At 39.7% G+C, this 12,060-nt stretch overlaps 1 long non-coding RNA gene across 1 annotated transcript; it reads left to right on the forward strand.

The window, feature by feature from the left end:
• The first annotated feature begins 1,150 nt into the window (after window positions 1–1,150).
• LOC140134764 (uncharacterized) lies at window positions 1,151–11,550 on the forward strand. The gene is made up of 3 exons (XR_011856402.1): window positions 1,151–1,387; window positions 8,885–8,959; window positions 9,413–11,550. It is a non-coding gene; the product is annotated as an uncharacterized lncRNA (long non-coding RNA).
• The last annotated feature ends 510 nt before the right edge of the window (window positions 11,551–12,060 follow it).

The raw sequence follows: 12,060 nt of genomic DNA on the forward strand, positions 1-12,060 counted from the left end.
CAGACTGGTTCGAGCTGATAGAAAGGCAACAGTGACTCAAATCGCCACCCGTTACAACCAAGGTAGTCAGAAGAGCATCTCTGAATGCACAGTACGTCGAACTTTGAGGCAGATGGGCTACAGCAGCAGAAGACCACACCGGGTGCCACTCCTTTCAGCTAAGAACAGGAAACTGAGGCTACAATTTGCACAAGCTCATCGATATTGGACAGTAGAAGATTGGAAAAACGTTGCCTGGTCTGATGAGTCTCGATTTCTGCTGCGACATTCGGATGGTAGGGTTAGAATTTGGCGTCAACAACAAGAAAGCATGGATCCATCCTGCCTTGTATCAACGGTTCAGGCTGGTGGTGGTGGTGTCATGGTGTGGGGAATATTTTCTTGGCACTCTTTGGGCCCCTTGGTACCAATTGAGCATTGTTGCAACGCCACAGCCTACCTGAGTATTGTTGCTGACCATGTCCATCCCTTTATGACCACAATGTACCCAGCATAAGATGGCTACTTTCAACAGGATAATGCGCCATGTCATAAAGCTGGAAACATCTCAGACTGGTTTCTTGAACATGACAATGAGTTCACTGTACTCAAATGGCCTCCACAGTCACCAGATCTCAATCCAATAGAGCATCTTTGGGATGTGGTGGAACGGGAGATTCGCATCATGGATGTGCAGCCGACAAATCTGCAGCAACTGTGTGATGCAATCATGTCAATATGGACCAAAATCTCTGAGGAATGCTTCCAGCACCTTGTTGAATCTATGCCACGAAGAATTGAGGCAGTTCTGAAGGCAAAAGGGGGTAGCATGGTGTACCTAATAAAGTGGCCGGTGAGTGTATATATATATATATATATTTATGCACTGCTGATTGCAACACTATGGTTATTAAAGACGTATATGAGTAAACACATGTTTGGTGCATAAAGAACCTTCATCTTTTTCACATTGAAATTCTGGAGTACTATTGCTGATTCCTTGGATTGATGTCATTGGGCCTGATGAACCAGGATCAACAGGCTGCATGCACCCACTGATACTTATTTACTTGTAGAGTAGTGCTGTCTATTCTCTCACAATTGAGTATACTTTCTCTATTTTGCCCAAGTAAAGTGAGGTGTGATGCTGTACTGTGTCCCACCCCGTCAATGTCCACACATATGTGTGCATTCATGAGGTCTTAGAGCTGTAGTTATTTGGCAATTTGGGCTAATATTTAGAATACTAATGTTTAATATCCGTGGTTTCTGTGTATTTTTTGGAGATTCCTATGAATGATGGCTCCACTGCATGAACATCTTGTCTCACAGCAACTTCTTCATTCTCCTGCTGATAGGGCTCAAGATACCATATAATTAACTAGAAAAACTCTTCTCCAAGGTCCAGGTGAAAATTGATATAGTATCCTTCAAAAAAAACCATTTATCATAAAAAGGTGCTCTATGATAATTCACTATCATAAATTCTGCTTTGTTTTGACTGTGTACAATATATATGTTACAAATAGTCCAAACATTAACTCAAGCTACCAAATACATATTTTACAAGTACTAAGTACGTTATTTTACAAAAAGCCTATTCAAATATAAACATTTTATTACTAATAAAGAATACAAATGTGCTATATAATGGCGAACACTACAGTAGAAATTTTGGATATTTTTCTGAAATTATTTATGATTATAATTTGCACCAAAATAAACCTGTCTGCACCTGCACTTTTCAAAGGTTTTAGGTTCTTTTGCGACAAGTATATTTTGCCTGGAGCTACAATTATACGTAAAATATATATCTGTTGTGAATTACATACACATTCAACTTTAGAACCTATCTTGTATGTAATCCAGGGACTATCTATACTACGTAGATTGATCATTCTGCATTAGCTACTTTTGTAATCTGACACTATCCTATTCTAACCTTTTTACTCAAAAATATTCCACATTATATTACTATTCTAGCTCAAATAATAATAATCTTGTTTTTATATAGAGCCATCAAATTCCGTAGCGCTTTACAAATAATAGGGGACATATACAAATATAATATTACATTACACAGAACAAACAGTCAAATGGAACAATAGGAGTGAGGGACCTGCTCACAAGAGCAAACAGACTATGAGGATGATGGTGATGACACAAGAGGTGAAAAGCTTGTATAATGGGCCAGCCATTCTTTATAAGGGAACAATATAAAATAATTTACTAAATAAAAGTTCTGCTGCTTGAACTAGCCATCAGCCGCCATCTTGTATACGGGGTCCAAGGGGAAAAACACTGCAGAGAAGCCTGGAATGTATTATATATCTGGTGTTTGCCCAATAACAGATGAGAGATAGGACATAAGATGGATTAGTAAAGGGAGAGCTGAGGTTTCATGCAGTTAGCGAGTGTGATAGGCTTGCCTAAAGAGATGGGTTTTAAGAGCACGTTTGAAGCTTTGGAGGGTGGGTATTATTCTTATTAGGTATAAATCATTAGAATTATAAAGGAAATGGAATGGGAATAAATAAAGAAGTGGGGCACATACTGCATGCCCAGTCATCTTTCCAGGTAAGTTGGAATAGGGACATTGATGTAGGTGGGAGTCTTACTTGAGACACACCTACAGTATATACCTACCTTATGGTACTATACAATTTTTTTGTGTTAATGAACATGTGTGTATATATATAAGGTGGGGCATCGCTGTGTGTGAGGCTATGTGGCTGCCTTGTCAATTGTTAGCACTTCAGGATAGCTTTTTCTGTGACTGAGGGGTCGGATGACTCCTGAGTTCGCACAGTTGCTACAGCGGGAGCCTGGCTATCAGTCAATACTGATTCCCTGAAATGATCGCTCTGTCTTTTACAGTGGGTATAGAAAGTTTTCTTTGTATAATTGTAGCCAATTTGTGTTTCCTTTGCTCATTAATGTGCACTCTGTTGTCCCAAACTTCTACCATTTAAGGATTATGGAGGCCACTGTGCTCTTAGTTACCTTGACTGCTGCAGAGTGTTTTTTGTAACCTTGGCCAGATCTGTGCTCTGTGACTTGCCACAATTCTGTCTCTGAGCTCTTTGGGCAATTCCTAAGACCTCATGATTCTCATGTGCTCTGCTCTTCCTAATAAAGTCCAATCAGTTTAATTAATCACAGCTGGAGTTCTAAATACTTAAATATTTATGACCATGTGATATTACACTTTTTCATGTCTAATAAAATATCTACATCTACAATTTAAAATTAAAAAAGAGTGAAAAATTTAAAGGGGTCTGAATATTTTCCATAACCACTGTATTATCCACACCTGCAATAAGATATAAAAATGTCTCATATATAATCCTACCTATCACCATTATGAATCATGAGCTTTGAATAGTAGTCTGGCACACGTAATGAAACATTTAGCAAGTTCTCATATTAAATACACCTGGACAATTGTCAAAGATGTTCAGATGGAATGTCTGAATGAAAACAGTATGCATAAGGAGAGAACCATAATTTCTCTCTGTGGGTCACATACTTCCTGTTGTGACATAAATCCAATATCCTATCAAGGATAAATAAGAATTACAGTATACTTCAACAAAATTGAAATGAGCATCTATATTGCTTTAAACCACTTTAAAAGGAAATAAGTCTAAAATATCAGCTTAATTTAAAGCATACATTTTATGTGTCCTCTAATGTTTTAAATGCATAAATGTATTGCATAATAAACGTTAGAAAAGGAAATAGACACCCGCAGACCCTAGGAAAAGGGAGATGCTGTTCATTACCGCTTCTCCCTAATCGCTTCCTCACAGCATCGTGGGAAAACTTGTAAAGGAAGGAAAATAACGTAAAATAAAAAAAAAAAATTGCAAATGTCCCCCAGTAGTCTTTTATGACCTCATAGGGGACATATAAAGTAAAACACACACAACAAAATATTAATAAATATTAATAAAATTACATTGACATTTCCCCATATAATACCAAAACAAAATCCCCCGTTACACTACAAAAAGCATTGCCATAGTCGCCCCATTTGCCCAAGACTATAGATATTATATATATCAAAATGACCAAAAAAATAGGGAATTCATTAATAATGTTCATTTTCAGTTAATTTAAAAACGAAAAAAAAATATTTACCATTAATTACAAAATAAGCATTTTTTCCACTTTTAACCCCAAATAAAAATGAAAAAAGGTATCACACACAACAAAAAGTTATGGCCCTTAAATGGGAACTTACAAAAAAAAAAACTTACAAAAAAAATGCCCAGTCACTTTTCAGGCCACTTCACTAAGGGGTTAATATATGTCTGTTTACCACTTTTTGTAGTGTTGTAAATGCTGTAGAATTGTGAGCTCGTATACAGGGGCATATCCAGAAATGCTGGCACCCAAAGCAATATTTTTAATGGGGCCCACTTTCCTGCAAGCAAGAACATCTTTACAATGAGAGTGCGGGAAATAGTATTTAGTATATATGAGAACCAGTAATCAAAATGTGTATAAATATGGTAACAAAAATAAGAATATACTGTATATACTCGAGTATAAGCCGACCCTAGTATAAGCCGAGACCCCCAATTTTACCACCAAAAACTGGGAAAAACTACTGACTCGAGTATAAGCCGAGGGTGGGAAATGCATTGGTCAAACCCCCCAGTAGTATACAGCCTGCCAGCCCCCAGTAGTATACAGCCTACCAGCCCCCAGAAGAATACAGCAGCCCCTAGTAGTATACAGCAGCCCCCAGTAGTATACAGCAGCCCCCCTGTAGTATACAGCAAGCCCCTAGTAGTATACAGCAATCCCCTAGTAGTATACAGCAGCCCCCATGTAGTATACAGCAAGCCCCTAGTAGTATACAGCAGCCCCTAGTAGTATACAGCAGCCCCTAGTAGTATACAGCAGCCCCCCTGTAGTATACAGCAGCCCCCCTGTAGTATACAGCAAGCCCCTAGTAGTATACAGCAGCCCCTAGTAGTATACAGCAGCCCCTAGAAGTATACCGCAGCCCCCCAGTAGTGTACAGCAGCCCCCCTGTAGTATACAGCAGCCCCCATGTAGTATACAGCAGCCCCCATGTAGTATACAGCAGCCCCTAGTAGTATACAGCCTGCCCCTAGTAGTATACAGCCTGCCCCTAGTAGTATACAGCCTGCCCCAGTAGTATACAGCCTGCCCCCACGGCCCTTAAAAAAATAAACTTAAATACTCACCCTCCGATGTCGGTGCGACTTACCGATGTCCCCGATGTCAGCGCGTCCCGTCTTCTTTCTTCTCCGCCGCTCCTCTTCACTCTTCCCGCGCCCATGTTTTTTTCTAGCAGGCGCATACTATGACGCGGCCGCTGCTGACGTCATAGTATGCGCGGCCATGAAGAAAACATGGCCGCGTCGATGATAGAAGAAAGAAGAGAGAAGAGGAGCCGCGGAGAAGAAAGAAGGCGGGACGCGCTGACATCGGGGACATCGGTAAGTCGCACCGACATCGGGGAGCCGCGCTGACATCGGAGGGTGAGTATTTAATTTTATTTTTTTAAGTGGGTAATTTTTTTGGGGTAATAGACTCGTGTATAAGCCGAGGGGACGTTTTTCAGCACATTTTTTGTGCTGAAAAACTCGGCTTATACACGAGTATATACGGTATTAACAAGGTGACAACACACCTATACCTGTATGAAAAAAATGCACCAGGAGGATTTACTTTATCCCCATATATAACACTTATAGATCAAAAACATAAAGAAGAAGGGGAAATAAATGAAGACTAAAATACCATTGGATAGTAGTGAAAAAGTATAAACATTTATTGGTTACATTGTGATTGATAAAAACATATATGACAAATAAAAAGGAAGAATGGCTGCAGGAGACAGAAGTTCATATAGACCAGTGATGGCGAACCTTTTAGAGACCGAGTGCCCAAACTACAACCAAGACCCACTTATTTATCGCAAAGTGCCAACACAGAAATATAATTTGTGATTTATACTCCCTTCTCTGTCACAGTTTTCATTGATACCAGCCCCCTGAGGACACCAATAAAGCAGAAAATAGTCCCAGGTAGAGCTGTCACTTTAAAATAGCTCTGTGCACAGCAAGTCCTGGGCTGTCTGGGACTGTAGGAAGATACCTGGAGTCATCTCTGGTGATGGCCTGAGTGCCCACAGAAAGGGCTCTGAGTGCCACCTCTGGCACCAGTGCCATAGGTTCGCCATCACTGATATAGACCATTAGACGTATAGTTCATTAGACTTGAGGTCGCCAAATAACAAATAATATTAGATTATCAAGCTCACAGTGCCTGCATCTATTAGTAAGTGTCACTAATTTGTCATAATTAATTTTGATGGTTGATTTTCTTTTATTGCAGATTAGGTTTTATTCAGAATTATAATATTTTTAACTGCAAGCTAAAGACAGGAACCATATTCTGAAAATTACTGAAAAGGTATAGAGTCAGCTCACCTGAAGATCATGCAGCAGCTTCTGGCAAGGTTGGAGCACGGACAACTCTTGTTCCCAGTCCAGCACAAGCAAAAACATGTAGTGGATCCAGCTTCACACAACCATCCAGGGTCAGTAAAAACATAGCAATTTATTTCATATTCTCTAAAAATTCACAGAGGCAAATGAACATATAGGAGAACACAGACATACACAGCGTAAATGCCTACGCGTTCGGAAAAAATGCCATGATGAAGGATTTTTTCTGAAACGCGTAGGCATTTATGCGTAGGAAAGTTCTGCATCTTTAGGGCTTCTAGATTGAGTTAGTGGCTTCAGGTGGAGCAGCTTGCTGTCCCTGAGCTTCGGTCCCGTCTTCCCTTTTGTTTTAGTTGCTGATGTTGTATTTTCCTTGACAAACCAGGTCTTGCTTCCTTACCCATGTTGGGGCCTTGACACTCGGAGACGCATATTCAACCATCCAGATGAAACCAGATAATGTGTTGGCAGTGTTGAAAGCAACTGTCCTTCTCCAAAATATTTTATCAGATATATGATGGTAGCAGTGATATTCCTGATGATATTTTTTTCCTTTTTTCAAGCCTGATGTCTTTTCTACACAAACTGGGGGTGTAGCGGACACCTCCATTAGATACACACTTCAACATCCATTGGAGCACATTTACTTAGGGCTGTGTGCAGTTTTCTGTCGGACTTCGCTTGTTCTTTTAGGTGCAAAGTGCTTGCACAGGTATTTAAGAAGGAGATTTAACATGAACAGTCCAACAGAAAGTTATTGCACGCCCTATGTTAAAGGTGCATAAACAATAATTGATGTTCTCTGTCGGGGCAGTGCAGAGAGCACCAGATTCATGCAGAACGTGCAGGGCCGGATCCAGGTTTTAGTGGGCCCAGGGCGACAGAGCCTTAGTGGGCCCCTTCGTGGGCCGCCCTCCAGTGGCCACCCTGCCCCCCCTCCCCTGCGGACACACTGACCCCCTCTGCAGACACACTGACCCCCTCCCTCCCCCTGCAGACACAGTAACCCCCCCTGCGGACACACTGACCCCTTCCCTCCCCCTGTGGACACACTGACCCTCTCCCTCCCCCTGCGGACACACTGACCCCTCCCCCAGCGGACACACTGACCCCCTCCCTCCCCTTGCAGACACACTGACCCCCTCCCTCCCCCTGCTGACACACTGACCCCCCCGGCGGACACACTGACCCCCACCTGCGGACACACTGGCCCCCTCCCCCTGCAGACACGCTGACCCCCCCTGCGGACACACTGACCCCCCCTGCAGACACACTGACCCCCTCCCTCCCCCGGCAGACACACTGACCCCCTCCCTCCTGGCAATACCATTTAATGTACAACCTATACAGATCAAAAAGATAGTACACAAATACTGGCATATATTATGTGACGATAAAGTCATTGGTTCTCCTTTACCAGAACATCCTACTATTTTATTCTCAAAGGCTCCAAATTTAGGAATACAAATAGTTCCAACAGTAAAAAAAAAAGAACATTAGACCAATTGGTACTACTTGATTGTCTTTAAAAGGGTTTTTCCCTTTTTACAGAGTTTGACAGGAAAACAGAATCTCTGAAGTCAAATGTCAACAGCTTTGAATTCCCCATAAAAGAATTACTTACCTGCAACAGTGTGAGAGTTATCTATCTTGTGGATTGCCTTTGCGGCAAGCAGTATATAGGAAGAACTAGCAGAATGCTAAAAGACAGATTGGAAGGACATTTTATAAATATAAAATTAGGATTTAAACAGCACAGTTCAGCTCATTATAAAAAATTATCACAATTGTGACTCTAATCACATAAGATTCAGTGCTATACATTCAGTTACAAGTAATTGGAAAGGAGGAAATAAAAATCTTTTATGTCCAGAGTGGAATCCAAAATGATTTATGAGGTTGACATCATGATACCAAAAAAGGGTTAAATGCAGATTTAGAGGTTTTCGGCTTTCTTTAAAATCTACTTCTTATTTACAATGGGTGGGATTCGGACCCACAGAGACATCTGTGTCAGGGTGTTTACCCAACACACAGGTGTCAGCTATACCCAAATTTCCCTTCAATTCATAAAGCTATCTGCCAATAGCACACAATCATAGAATCACTATATTCCATATGCAATCAGTGATATCATAAGTAACAATTTTTTTGTGTTCATTAAACATAGATTTTTCAGACATATATCATACCGACATTTATATAATATATCAGTGATGGCGAACCTTTTAGAGACCGAGTGCCAAAACTACAACCAAACCCACTTATTTAAATGCAAAGTGCCAACAGTGGCAATTTAAACAGTAATATGTTGCTACCTGTTTTGTCATGGCTTTTAATTGTATCGGCGTCCTGAGGACAGCAATACAGTCGAAAGAGAAGAAATTCAGATTATCATTGTAGCTTTCTTCTAGGATCCCCTGAACAAGAAGAATTGTGGGGTCGAGCAGGAACTACCAGGCACCTCCTTGCTCCTTCTGTAGTCCCAGGTAGCTTAGGATATGTAGCTTTAAAATAGCACTGACCACAGCACCTCTTGGGTGGCCAAGGACTATAGGAGGCCTGCCTGAAAACTCTGTGCTGGGGTAATGGCCCAGGTGCCCACAGAGAGTGCTCCGAGTGCCACTTCTGGCACCCATGCCATAGGTCCGCCACTACTGTCATATATGGTAAACTTATATCCATATGCAAACCAATGCAATAACCATTGTACTTGTTTATTATACTCTTATACTAACAAACTCCTGTATCTACTAAATCTGGTTTCTGTAATGTCTATATATCAAGCATAGATTTTTCAGACCTATATCATACAGACACTTATACCATCTATTATAAGCTTGCATCCATATGTACACCTGTGCAACCACCATTGTAATTGTGTACGTATTTATTAAAAGCCTGGCTAAAAGGCATCATGGGCTTTATGTGTCTTGTTACAGAGGAAGGAGAAGAGAACAACTCAGAAATGCATCTAGCTGGTTTTATTCATCTGAAGGACCATCGTCGGACGACTACCTTTCAATAAAGATATCCTGGCAGACACAGAGGATTGTTCTGTTGTATACCAAATGCTATAGCCATCATTCCTGACATCTACAACAGGAAGAGATATACAAGTGTTTTTTCTACCTTTACCTATTATATCGGAACCCCACATGTTATCAAAGATGAATGGAACAGCTGATATAACTCACGAGACATGTGCATAGAGAACTTTAAGATGCCGAACGTGTGAGTAAAATTCCATTACTGTGGCTGCCGGGAGCAACGTACTTCCGCATGTATGTTATATACAAGGGAATAAATGATAGTATAGAGAGATTAGGGTTTCTAGGGATAATATAGGATTGGTTTACAGGAATTTAGTGTGGAACAGCTTAAAGGTTTCTCTACATGTTTATGTCGAAGATGTTTGAAATTTCATGTGGAACAAGAGAGATCAAAAGAGGCTGTGATATTGAAAAATATTGTTAAAACTACTCTGTCCAATTTTGACTGGTCCATAAAGATAAGCACATGAGGATAATGATCAACTCATTCCATACCTAGAGAATATTTCACTCCATAATTCAGCAATGTAAAGAAACATTTCAATCCAGGGACTGTCTGTAGCAAGTGGTCATTAAAAACTTTATAAGATTCGGATCTATTATCTTTCAGTGTAAGTATGAGACAGAATGCTGATTTATACCACTAAAAGCAAGAAGAAATGTATTTTCTAAATAATATACAGCTCTTGTCTGCTCTGTAAGAGAATCTGATTTATAGAAAGAAGAAAAAACACTGAAGAAGATTTAAAGATGTGTCACATAAAAAGAGGTTGTCTCAAATTTGTACCAATTAATGAGCTATATGGATAGAGTCGGCAGATTTTGAAATTAATGTTATTGCGTGTATGATAAAAAGTTGTACAATTCTCAAATATGTTTTCAAGATCTCTGCTTGATGTTATTCCAGAGGAAACTCCATTGTTTGATTTGAGGGGATACATATCTGTCCATGTCCAAGTGATGTCACACAAGTGTACTCTTGTAAATACAATTAGCTGTGAACCTTTGTGACATCACATGACCCTGGACCGATTCATTCTCCTCTGAAATGATATTAGAAAATGGTAAATATTATGACATCATTGTTTTGAAAAAGAGAAACAATGACACTTTAGAATATAAGACACCTTCAGTAGGGTAAAAGCAAACCTATCACCAGGAACATCATCATTAGGAGATTTCAGGTTCCAATAGCCTATGCTTATGTTGGTGTTTATACCTTTGTTAGCAATATGAATCATTTCACTACTTTATAAAAGTGTATTTCATATTACCTGGCTCCTGTGTGCCTGTGTCTTCCCTTACATTTTTCCTGTACTCCACACCATCCTACTCACTCACCTGCCTGCTTAATGCACATGACAGGAAGTGGGTAAAGGAACTGGATGAATGTGGAGGAGAGGAGACTAACACAGGCACACAAAGGCGGCAGCTGCCCCCTCCCCAGGCACTCACCACATGCTGCTGGCAGGGAGACACGTTATGTGAATTAAACTTATATAAAGTTCTGAAATGATTCACAATGCCGACAAAGGCATTTTTAAAATCAGCATAGCATAAGCTATTGGAAACTGACATCGGTTAAAAATTACATTCCTACAGAGAATTTCCCTTTAATAAGGCATAACTAAAATTTAAAATTACTGATTAAAAGATTAAAAGGTAAACTCCTGCTAACCCAAAAGTGTTATTATTTGTAAGTTCTGTATGAAATGGTCTTTGGACAGCATGTACCAAAATATGAACACACAAGTAAACATGCTTTTTTACCATAATTGTATAAAATGAAAAACTCTCAAAGTTAAATTGGCTTAATCATATTGCATTCCCTGCACAGCATGACCACTGTCATTTCATCTTGATGATGTTTAACGTATTTTATAAATTCACCGACAACAATAACTGACTGAGCATTCATTAGTCTGACTATGGCACAATTTCTTGATGGTATTTTTAATAAGGCAATGTACTCTTTCTATAAATTATACATTTGTTGTATCTTATATCATGAAGCGTGATAAACCATAAATGTACGAATTTAGTGAAATAAATTACTTTAACCTTAAGTAATGCATTTCCCAGCAGTTGGCTATATTTTTTTTCTATATTTGTGGTGCATTTTTTATAGTGGCTGTTCTTCAATGTTATTTTATAAATATTGATTTACTAACTATAAAGAAAGAAACAAAAGAAAAAAAGGAATCTAGAAGGATATCTATATTTTAATATTTGATTAGTTCTTAAAGAGGACATGTCACCTGTAAAAACACCACTAAGAGCTGCTTACTAAAGTAAGCAGCTCCTAGTGCTAAAACAGTGCTTAAGCAGCTGTTTTATACTGCTAACGTTATCAGAAACCTCCGATAATGCTAGCAGACACTGCCGCAATGTTCACAAGACATGCCAGACCGCTCTCAAAGCTGTCCGGCATATTCATGAGGGGGCGTGTCTAGTGTAACACTGCTGCGTCTGTTTTAGCACTAGGAAGTGCTTACTAAAGCTTACTAGTGCCATTTTTATAGGTGACAGGTCCTCTT

The sequence above is a fragment of the Engystomops pustulosus genome, chromosome 1 (genome assembly GCF_040894005.1).
Source record: "Engystomops pustulosus chromosome 1, aEngPut4.maternal, whole genome shotgun sequence".
Lineage (NCBI taxonomy): Eukaryota > Metazoa > Chordata > Amphibia > Anura > Leptodactylidae > Engystomops > Engystomops pustulosus.